Genomic DNA, 12,042 nt, shown 5'->3' with positions numbered 1-12,042 from the left:
TATGTCTCACTAATCACAAATGGAGTCTTTGCCCTTAACTTAGCTGCTTAGAATGTTTCTATGCACCTATCAAAACATATATATTTAAACTTCAGTTTCAAAAACATCGTGTGTTTTCCAAATTAGTAGCATCATGTTTATTTCTCCCTATTTATCCAGGAGCAATATGTATTTTCAGATTGTGTGTTGTTCTCCATGGATCTCCCCTTTCCTTTGCCTAGTCACTTGCTTTAACTCAATGTAGGTTGCTGTACTTCAAAAAACAGGTTCCAAACTCCATCTGTATGCACATGAAGGTATAGTGCTTGTAAGTGGTATCTTAATCTATTCACATTATACCCATATGTGTGTTCATATCGTAAATGTGTGTTCATTTTCACTGTAGTAATTTATATAGGTATACGTTACTCACTTTTTTAAAGTATTGGCAATAGTGTTTACAAATGACTACAACTACAATGGTCCCCCGCTTTTGTCTCTGCAAAACAATAGTGCAATGTGATATAGCCCAACCCCCCCTTTCCTTCAACATATGCACACAAGTCAAAGATTTATGTAGTTGTCATTCACCATTAAATGGTATGTATAAAAATCATTTGCTGTGTTGATCAATCATGTTGTCACCTTCTTGTCACTAAATTGAATTGATCTACTTGCTTGCATAAATCATAGTTTATAGATTCAAAGCTTTCAAATCATGTTCTGTGGCATTGCTGATTATAGGTAGTATTGACACACAATTTACTTTGTAGTGTTCTTATGATAACTAATGCAATTTAATCCAGTTAAAAGTTGTACCATGGTTTGTTTTGATACTGCTGGGCCTTGAAATGGCTCATCTATCAAATCTCCTCTACACTGTTTTGAGTTGCATGTCTGGTACACATAATGTGCTCTTTCTAAATAACCTTTTACATCTCTCCATAATTGTTAGTGACGTTTGCATGAGTAAAAAGTTAAAAACCACACATAGGACTAAACAGTCCACTAATCATATTTTTTTAGGTTGCTTCATTTGCAGCTGAAGGCACACTTGAGGTACAATACAGACAGTCATTTTTTTGTAGTTCATATTAGGTCCAACACCCAGGGCCAGTAGACCACCATCTGCAACTGAAGACACCCCCAAACCAGGCTAGGATCAAGCCTTCAGTGAGGACACAACTCCTGCATGTCCGGATGATGAGGGGATGCCTGGTCCATCTGGTCTGTCTGGGCAGACAGCCCCAGTGAGTCACACTCAGCCCACACCTACACCTCCCACCCCAGCTGTATTACAACTCAGCCTATGGATACCGCCACTTCCTGTGTCCAGTGGAACACAACTCCCATCTTGTGCCCCCCAGTCCTGGCTACTATTGAGAAATTACCACCCCAGTTGTGCCCAGACCCAGTGGGATGGGCCACACTGCCTCAAGGGCACAGGGTAGTGGGGATAGGGGTCGTGGGAGAGAATGAGTGAGCCAGCATAGTGAGGCAACTGGCATCATTGTTACCCAGACCACCCACCATTGACCAAGTCTTGGGAGCACTACAATAGTCCCAAGATGTGATGGGCCTGGTCCTAACACAGTTCTGGAAACTTAAGCAGGTGTAGAGGGAGCACATTGTTGAGTTGCAGAATCACAACTCCAATTTGTGCTCCTAGACTGGTGTGATGTTTGTCAATTATCATCATATGCACAGAGCTTTTCCTGTACCATCTACCCCTATCTGTGGTCTTCAACATCAGGATAAAATACACCTTCCTCTGCCACAGACAGGGAAGCCCTGCCACAACAGGCAACTGCTCCATTCAAGTACAAAATGCTACCATATCTCAGAAAAGGCAAACGTGGGACAGAATAGTCAACAGAGTTAATGCTGTAGCTAATAGTGTGTGCACACAGGAAGGAATTAGGAAGAGGTGGAACAAACTGCTGGGGAGAGTCCGTTTCCTGGCCTCCAAGTGCCACTTAAAGGCCCAGAGAACTGGTGGTGGTTCTCACAGTCCCCCATTATAACTCTTTTCCTGGAAGGAGAAGGTCTTGCAGATCCTACATCCTGAAGGCTTACCAGGAATCCTTGGTGGAGTGGAGACTGATAGGTTACACATATGTATGTCTCACTAATCACAAATGGAGTCTTTGCCCTTAACTTAGCTGCTCAGAATGTTTCTATGCACCTATCAAAACATACATATTTAAACTTCAGTTTAAAAAACATCGTGTGTTTTCCAAATTAGTAGCATCATGTTTATTTGTCCCTATTTATCCAGGAGCAATATGTATTGTCAGATTGTGTGTTGTTCTCCATGGATCTCCCCTTTCCTTTGCCTAGTCACTTGCTTTAACTCAATGTAGATTGTTGTACTTCAAAAAACAGGTTCCAAACTCCATCTGTATGCACATGAAGGTATAGTGCTTGTAAGTGGTATCTTAACCTATTCACATTATACCCATATGTGTGTACATATCGTAAATGTGTGTTCATTTTCACTGTAGTAATTTATATAGGTATATGTTACTCACTTTTTCAAAGTATTGGCAATAGTGTTTACAAATGACTACAACTACAATGGTGCCTCACTTTTGTCTCTGCAAAACAGTAGTGCAATGTCATGTAGCCCAACCCCCCCTTTCCTTCAACATATGCACAAAAGTCAAAGATTTATGTAGTTGTCATTCACCATTAAATGGTATGTATAAAAATCATCTGCTGTGTTGATCAATCATGTTGTCACCTTCTTGTCACTAAATTGAATTGATCTTCTTGCTTGCATAAATCATAGTTTATGGATTCAAAGCTTTCAAATCATGTTCTGTGGCATGCTGATCATAGGTAGTATTGACACACAATTTACTTTGCAGTGTTCTTATGATAACTAATGCAATTTAATCCAGTTAAAAGTTGTACCATGGTTTGTTTTGAGACTGCTAGGCCTTGAAATGGCTCATCTCTCAAATCTCCTCTATACTGTTTTGAGTTGCATGTCTGGTACACATAATGTGCTCTTTCTAAATAACCTTTTACATCTCTCCACAATTGTTAGTGACGTTTGCATGAGTAAAAAGTTAAAAACCGCACATAGGACTAAACAGTCCACTAATCAATTTTTTTTAGGTTGCTTCATTTGAAGCTGAAGGCACACTTGAGGTACAATACAGACAGTCATTCTTTTGTAATTTATATTAGGTCCAACACACAGGGCCAGTAGACCACCATCTGCAACTGAAGACACCTCCAAACCAGGCTAGGATCAAGCCTTCAGTGAGGACACCACTCCTGCATGTCCAGATGATGAGGGGATGCCTGGTCCATCTGGTCTGTCTGGGCAGACAGCCCCAGTGAGTCACACTCAGCCCACACCTACACCTCCTACCCCAGCTGTATTACAACTCAGCCTATGGATACCGCCACTTCCTGTGTCCAGTGGAACACAACTCCCATCTTGTGCCCCCCAGTCCTGGCTACTATTGAGCAATTACCACCCCAGTTGTGCCCAGACCCAGTGGGATGGGCCACACTGCCTCAAGGGCACAGGGTTGTGGGGATAGGGGTCGTGGGAGGGAATGAGTGGGCCAGCATAGTGAGGCCACTGGGATCATTGTTACCCAGACCACCCACCATTGACCAATTCTTGGGAGCACTACAATAGTCCCAAGATGTGATGGGCCTGGTCCTAACACAGTTCTGGAAACTTAAGCAAGTGTAGAGGGAGCACATTGTTGAGTTGCAGAATCACAACTCCAATTTGTGCTCCTAGACTGGTGTGATGTTTGTCAATTATCATCATATGCACAGGGCTTTTCCTGTACCATCTACCCCTATCTGTGGTCTTCAACATCAGGACAAAATACACCTTCCTCTGTCACAGACAGGGAAGCCCTGCCACAACTGGCAACTGCTCCATTCACCCCAGTCTCTACACCTGTGCCTCCCCCCCAGAACGGGGCGTTCATCTTGACCACTATCTACAAGACCTCCACCACCACCTCCAAGAGACGCCAAAACTAATTTCCTCCAGTGTGTGTCTACTATTCAATCTGTGGACTATTTCATGGACATATTCACCTTTTTTGAGGAGAGTTGTATTTTGTACATTGGACCCAAACAATTTGTTTTCAACAAATTTAGTTTCATCCACCATGATGGACTTTAGGTTTTTATTCCTGTTCTTTTTCATTCTAGTTTCAAAGATATTGCACTCATTTTTGTTCAAAATAAATGCATAAAACACATAAAACAAAGTCAAAAACTAGTGTAGTATTTATTGTGGTAATTCCTTTTTTATGTCTTCTGTACATCATCATTTTTTTAATTTGTCAAACAATATGATTCGAAAGCAAATAATAGATACCAACTTGGTTATGTGGTTCCCATTAAAAATAAAAAGATGGAAAAAGAAACAATGAAATCATAATGCATTGATGCTATACATTTGTAGGTAACAAGTCTGTCTCACAAAACAAACTGGGAGAACCAGGAGCGCATAAAGATCCAGCATACGTGCTCCTATATAATCAATATATGTATAACCAAGATATGCAGTTCCGTCCAGGCCAGAGTTAGGCATCGGAAAAGAAAGAAAAAGAAAAGAAAAAGAGGTCAGACCAACACACAAGGTTGGAACGGAAAAACATACCTCTAGGAAAAAGAGCCCTCACACACCCAAATGAGTGTCATGCTTCATCATAGGGCCTTCTCCTCATCGAGCTGGAGCTGCAATGCTCGACAGGCACCCACAAGGGGGCTTTTTGGCAGAGATCTTTATTCCAATGCTGTATGTGAAGTATGTATGTGTAGGGCCTATAGTGTAGATTGGTGTAGTACAGTGAGTAAGTGCAACTAAGTGAATGATTAAAATGGCTAAGTTGTCCTCTAACTGAGTCTACTTGTCAGGTTAAAAACATGGTGGCTATCAAACAACACAATAATCAATGGTAGATGTATGGGAAAACAAGGTCAACATCTTTCTTGCCTTAGATAAGTGAATAATGATCAAATGACAATTTGTCACGACCAATAGTGCTCTAATCTACACAGTGGTTGTTATCTTCATAAAGTTAAAGGTATCCAATCCCAGCCAACCTCTTAATGGTGTAATGGTGTAATGGTACCTCCACACAAGGACCGGCCGATCTGCAAAATAGAAAAAATAGAGAGATAACTTTGGCTAACTACTTGTCATTGAAGAAGTGGTAGTAGTGCAACATGCATAGATAATGTGCAGCATGCTGCTACCACTATCAAGTGCCTCTAGCACAGTGAATAATAAAACCACACCAAACACATAAGACAAGTGACTCACACTAATGTGATAACAAACATATAGATTTCACACACTGTATTGCAAGGCAGGGATGAGGACTTACCCACATAGTGTACTACCTCCTTGTTCAGGGGCAGAGCAAATGCTGATTTAGCATCCTATAATCAAAACAGGGAAGAAAGACGCCACTGCACAATCTACCCTGGCTCTGTCTCCTCTGTATTGGAGAGGCAGGAGGGGCAGGAGTTTTAAGAATCCTTAGCCGACGACCCACAGGTGGGTTTGTTTATTATCCCCAAGACGGCTAGAACAATAACCATCATTATTGATGGTCACGCCATACTGGAGGTACTTGGATACCCCAAGGAGGGATATCAGGGAAAGTATCTTTCATGAAGAAGAGTTATAGTACCCAGAGTGTTTCTCTTGCCTCTATGGAGGTGGCCAATGTACATGTATATATGTATGTATATATATACCCCCAGGAATAAAACAGCTCATGTCTCTGCATACATGCAGCCGGGATAATCGCCCTCTAGAGAAAAGTGGGCGCCATCTTGAAATGACTTTAAACTCAATGATCTGGAAACCTAAAACTCATGATAAAGGAAGTGGACAATGCTCGTGTATCCCCAGGCATAAAACACCAGTCGCATATGTGCCTGCACCCTGCCGGTGTGATCACCGTTTTAGGAAAAGAAACCGTGCGCCATCCTGAACAGTATTCAAGCACACCGAGTTAGCATCACATAGTCAGCATTACTAGTATGCTCCTTCAAACAAACAAGCGCCATCTTGGAATATATTCAAGCGCACCGTTTTGCAATATATCAGTACCCATCCCTGGAGGTAAAAATGGCTCAGCATAGGCACCACTCACCGAGATAGAAATGGAAATGACGGCACACATGTCCATGTCTATTGCCACAAATGCCCGACATGAAAGTCCCCAAAGATAAATTATTTATTCATGTACATGCCCCAAAAAAGTATGTGTGACCCTGGCAGGAGGTAATATTGGCCGAATTAAAGAGTGGCAGTCTCATATGTGTATGTGTCAGCTCAAGGGCGGGAAGAGTACTGCTGTTTGTCATGAGCCCTCTTATTTTAGGCTCTGTTTACTGAAATTGACTGGCCCAAAAGCTGCCCTGGAACACGTCAGTGGGTCATGAACTATTCTCTAGATTTAGTATCAAAATGTGACCATGGGGTGATAATAGGTCTGTGAAAAAATCAAAGATGCTTTTCACAAACCACGCTGACCCAGTCTGTGCCATTTAGAAGTTGACATTCCAGAACCTGAAAGAAATGGATATTGCATAAAACCCAATTATAGGCAAACTATTACAGATCCATGACCTTGGCTGTAGCCAGACATCCTGCCCTCACAATAGGAATTCTACATCAATAACACCAATAGTCTACAACATGGCAGTAACAAAAATGGAGGCCACATGACCATTTCAGGACACTTGCGAAGAATTAGACTGGGGGCAAATGGCCCATCAAGCAGTTTGCAACCAGTAAAGTACTTTTTGGCATGTACCTACCCTATTTTGAAAGCAACCTATTACTGACTAGCAAAATAAGGTTTGCCACACGTAATTAGGAAGGGGCGTGCCAAGGTTGTCCCTTCCTAAAAGCGAGCAGCACTGGTATGTAGGAATGTTTTGAGACTGGGAATGAAGTCTCGAAAAATTTGTAGATTACCAACAACCTCAAGTTGGTGGTAGCCCATTTGCAAACGGGAGGGAGTGCCCAAGGGGCCCATTCCCCTTTGAGAATGTGGGTGAAAACATTTTTTAAGAGCAGGCAGCAGTCTCACAGACCATTACCTACTCTGAAAAAATGAAAAGAAAACTTTTAATTTTTCTTTTTATAATGCATCCTGTTTTCCTTTAAGAAAAATGGGCTGCATTACAAAAATAAATGCTTTATTGAAAAAGCAATCACAGACATGGACTCCAACAGGCCATCATCCCTGTGTTTGTGGCCATTCCCAAAAGGGTCGCAAATTGCAAACTGCCTCATAAATATAAATGAGGCAGGTCTCTTGCGATCCATTTGGGAATCACAAACAGTGTTAAACATACTGTTGTACATAGCTGTTTGCAATTTCCTAATAGTGAATTGCAAAAATTCACTATTAGGAAATCATAAACGTCAAGTTATGTACATCTGTCCCACTGTGGCAGTATTTGTTGCTATGTCACAACCACCATCCAGTGGTGTGCTACAAAAATTTATTTCAACTATGAGGAGACACATCAACAGCATCCTACACTGAACACACATTGAAGATTTAGCCAGTGTGAAGGAAGACCAGTATGCTATGGCTTGACATATACATGTGGCTAGAGCAAGGTAAGCAGCACATACTGCCTTGGTGGCAACATCCAACAGTAGGCAGGTCTGATACAATCTCTGTAGTGGATCCTATTTAGTTTTATTGGGAAGCAGGAGTTTGCTTAGCCTTCTGGCTTCCAGACCTGTACCCCGTACTTAGTGACTTTTAACCTACTTAGCTTGCTCTGTTTTAGTGCATTTATTTAATTATTTCTTCCAAGAATGTTGCTATGTTTATAGTTAGGAAGATGTTTTGATTTCACGTTGTCAGTTCCACTCTGAGAAGGCGTCACTATCAGCATCAAAGACAAGTGATATACGTAGATATTCACATCATGTACTTTTGGAGGGAATTGTTTCTATAAGTCACCCTAAGCATGCCTTTTTATCTATTGTTTGGGAACATACCTGCATCAGGGGTCCTACAGGATCTGTATAAATACAGCTCACATAGACAAGGTTATCAGGAGGATTCCTACCAGATGCCATCAACGATATCTATGCTACACATCACCTTGATGCAGACCCAGCCTTTGTCTCCCCACGGAGTCTGATCTAGAGACCTCATTCTAAGGTAACAAAGGTTGGGGGTGCTCTTCTCATGGACATGGTACTGGCAGATTAGGTGTATCACACCTAGATCTCTTTAGGCTAGAGGTTAGGTTCTCCATGCTAGGGTTTTAGAGATATTTTACATTTCATGGTATTGCAAGATGGTGGGGGTCTTTATATTTCCGACTCTCACTTTCACGATTCTGCTTCTTGCATCATTTATTATCCTAATCTGAAGTCTTGTTAATAAAACCTATTGAAAACTATACTGCATCTCTTTCATTACCTGTGTGTGACTGTGACTTATTGCTCATGTGAGAAAAGGGTAATCTCCGCTTAACCATGACTCCCCCGAGATGTCGCACTCTTCAGTCCATGCGTAAAAGCTGCCAGAAATCATCTTTTACTGTTTGGGTTTTTGGTGAGGTACTGCTTATGAGCCAGGAGGGTTGGCAGACAGTTAGGACTTGTAGGATTGGCCTAGTCGCCTACAAACAAAAGTGCTGTCGTCCCTAAACCAGCAGTCTTGCTTAGAGCAAGAGTCCAACTGTGACATGGCGCCACCAACAATGGTGTTTGGTACTAACTTATGAATGCCCTAGGTATCTCTGTGTCACACACAACAGGTACCCTAAGTACCATTATACAGAGACGTCAGTGGTCTTTGGGATAATCCTCCTCAGCTGAAAAGGGAGCACCTAACTAGGCTGTAGGTTGTTCAAGCTCGAAATCTTAAAAGGACATTCTCCCCATTTTGTGTTCCATCGCTTTACCCATTTCAAAATACGGCTAATGCCAAAGACATTCCCGAGATTATCAGACATGCATTAACACTACATCTAATAGAGCATGGCTTCACAGATGAGGGTGGGAATGTTACATTTATTGTAGAAGCTAATGAAGCTTACCAAACGAAAACATTCTATTCCTGGTTCACCTTTCCTGAGGCAGACTCTACAACATACTCATTCCACACATACAGAGTTGCAAACATAACACAATGGTACCAAGCATATCAGTGTCTTGAAATACCAATTATTTATCATCAGAACTGGTTTAATGGCGCCCTACCACACGTAATACAATCTGTGAGATTAGGTCCTGTAGGTAATGACGGACCAACATGCCCAATGTTTGTCACATATACACCACACCCTGGTGTACAAAATATGTAGGCAGACGATCTGCGCAATCTTACAATGAGCTAGTAACATTACATAAATGACTTGTTCAGTTCGTAATGCAAACCTTGAACACAACACCTGCGCATCCAGCACCACCAGTACCTGCTGGATAGCAATTGGCCATTACTGGAATTGATCCACAAACAGTACATTCTATCACATGGAAGGTGCCTACGGAATGAGAGAAATTCCAGTTTTGGATGGCACAAAAAAGGAAACGTCCAGAACAACGGCTCTGGAACAATGATTATGTTGTTAACGCAAGCGGATACACACTTGTGTTAACAATGACTCCCTTTTAATCTGCCTTAATAACGCATGTGCTGAACAACGCACATGCATGGTTTAGGCAGAGAAAAAGTTAGAGTGCATCGGGAGAGGGATGGGCGGATTAGGGTAGTTCTGGTTTTTTAGGGGTGGGGGACTGGAGCAGTTCTGTTTTTAGGGGGGCATGGTGGGGGGCTGGGGTAGTTTTGTTTTGGGGTGTGAGGGGGTCGGGGTACTTTTGTTTTTGGGGGTGGGGTGGTGGATCGGGGGAGTTTGGTTTTTGGGGGTGGGGGGTCAAGGACGTTTGGTTTTTGGGGGTACGGGATCAGGGTAGTTTGGTTTTTTGGGGTGGGGGGTCGGGTAGTTTTGTTTTTGTTAGTGGGGTCAGGGTACTTTTGTTTGTGCGTGTGTGACTGTTTAAATGTCTGTAATCTAAGACTATTCCATATGAATGATCAGGTTTTGCAACAGGGAATAATGGTTTATTCATTGCAGAAACCAAGGGCTCCATTACTCCCTGGCACTCAAGCTGACTGAGGATCTCCCTCACTGGAGCTTTAGCCTCATGTTAACAAGATATTGGGGCTGAGGTTGGGATGTAGACCTGATAGGTGTTACATGGCTGGGGTAATACTTATCCCAACATGCATGGTGGAGGTATAGCGCAGGTGCCTGCTTTAAAACCCAGTTGGGAGCATAGGCTTGTTTTACCGCTTCTGGAACAAGATCAGAGGAAGAAGGCAAAATGGCATCTTCCCCATGCAGAAGCTTATGGACGTGTTTCAGGAGGCCAGACTCTTTTGGCCAATAGGATATCACAACTAAGTTCATCCCAGAATATCACACTAATTATGTGCTCTATGTCTCCCTCAATTTGGATATTTAAATCATAAACTCTGTTGGTTGGGAGAACGCGCCCGTCTGCAGTCTCAACTGCAATAAAGTTGCTAGTTACTGTTGCATCTTGAAAGTGCTGCCACTTTTTTCTTTTTAAACTGTGGCTTTTGTTGTGGGGACTTGTCTTCTTTCTTGTCTGAAGATCGTTCTAAGTCTTTCTTCTATTTCACGTAGTCAGGATGTTGCTCTGACCGGCCCACTCTCTCGCTACGTCTATCCTTTGTGTCCTGAAAGGAACGAGAGGGATGTGAATCAGTGTATCTGTCAGGAGCTTTTATATTTTCTCTATTTCTGAGATTATATCTCTCTCCTTTCAGAGATCTCCGAATGTGGGGAGTCTGCTATCTGACTTCGCCTGTCTTTATTTTGCTTTAGTTTATCCCAGCGCCTTTAAGAACTCTCCTGTGCTTGTTTGGTACCGTCCTTATTTCAGGCTTTTTTGGCTTGACTCCCAAGCTATCCCATCCTATACTAGTATAGGTATCAGAAATAATTTTCTGTAGCTGTTTCTCCTGTTCCAAGTGCAGGATCTCTCGGAGCCGCCGGTGTATAGCGAATGCTACCACTTCCCCTTTAATATTACTGAGTGTTATTGAGGAAACTGCGTCAAAGTTATGCATTAATTTAATCACAAAGTCTACGGCTTGCGCGACCCCGTGTTTGTTCTGAATTTGTTTAAACTCTTCCAATAAATTGGCAAGTGTCAGGACACCATGCGTTGTAGTGTGTATTGCAGCGAAGACTGTACCCCATGTGGTGCAGTCGTCCACTGAGAGAAACCATTCTGAATGGCAAGCACATTGTGAGAATTCTATGTTTTTCCTTTGGTCCGGTATGGGGAAACACAGCTTCCAGCTGATTAGTTTTTTGAGGAATGTATGATGAAACAACGAATGCTCGAACCACGCATGCCTGATCAACGTAGTCGGAACAATGGTATAATTTGCATATTTAATATGAATTCCTTTATTATGTCCCTTGTCTTCATGGTGGCAAGGTCTGGAAACAATCTGAAGACTTGAAGAAGACTTCTCCCCATCCCTGAATTAATAAGTCTGCAAGTAAGAAAAACAAACTATCACTTGAAATTGTCACACAACACTTTCACAATCAACACACATCTTATGTCGTGGTTACATTAGTGATCCTATTGTGTCATATATGTACACATAATTTTAAAACATTTTTACAAACTTAAATTTAAATGTTTTTACATGTCTGACATTTTTTTAGAAATGATTTGTAAATATTACATTTGAAATGTACTATTTGCACATTTTTTTTTTTTTTTTTACTTTTAGTTTTTACACTTACCGTCAAGGGGTGGAAGTATAACATTCATCGCTGCACTATTGAAGTCAAACACAGTAATTGTTCACTTATCAATGTGTCATGTTTTGGCGAAAACAGTGTTATACGTTTATGACATTGGAATACAAAATATCCACTATTTTAAGTGCTGGTGACTCACAACCAATTAAAAAATAGACAGCTCCATGTCCTAAAATGGCGGATGCCTGACCTTGCCGTCAGGACATTGCCTAT

Source organism: Pleurodeles waltl, chromosome 1_1 (assembly GCF_031143425.1).
Source record: "Pleurodeles waltl isolate 20211129_DDA chromosome 1_1, aPleWal1.hap1.20221129, whole genome shotgun sequence".
Taxonomy (NCBI): Eukaryota; Metazoa; Chordata; class Amphibia; order Caudata; family Salamandridae; genus Pleurodeles; species Pleurodeles waltl.
The sequence above is the reverse complement of the archived record's forward strand: the minus strand, read 5'-3'. Positions refer to the sequence as shown.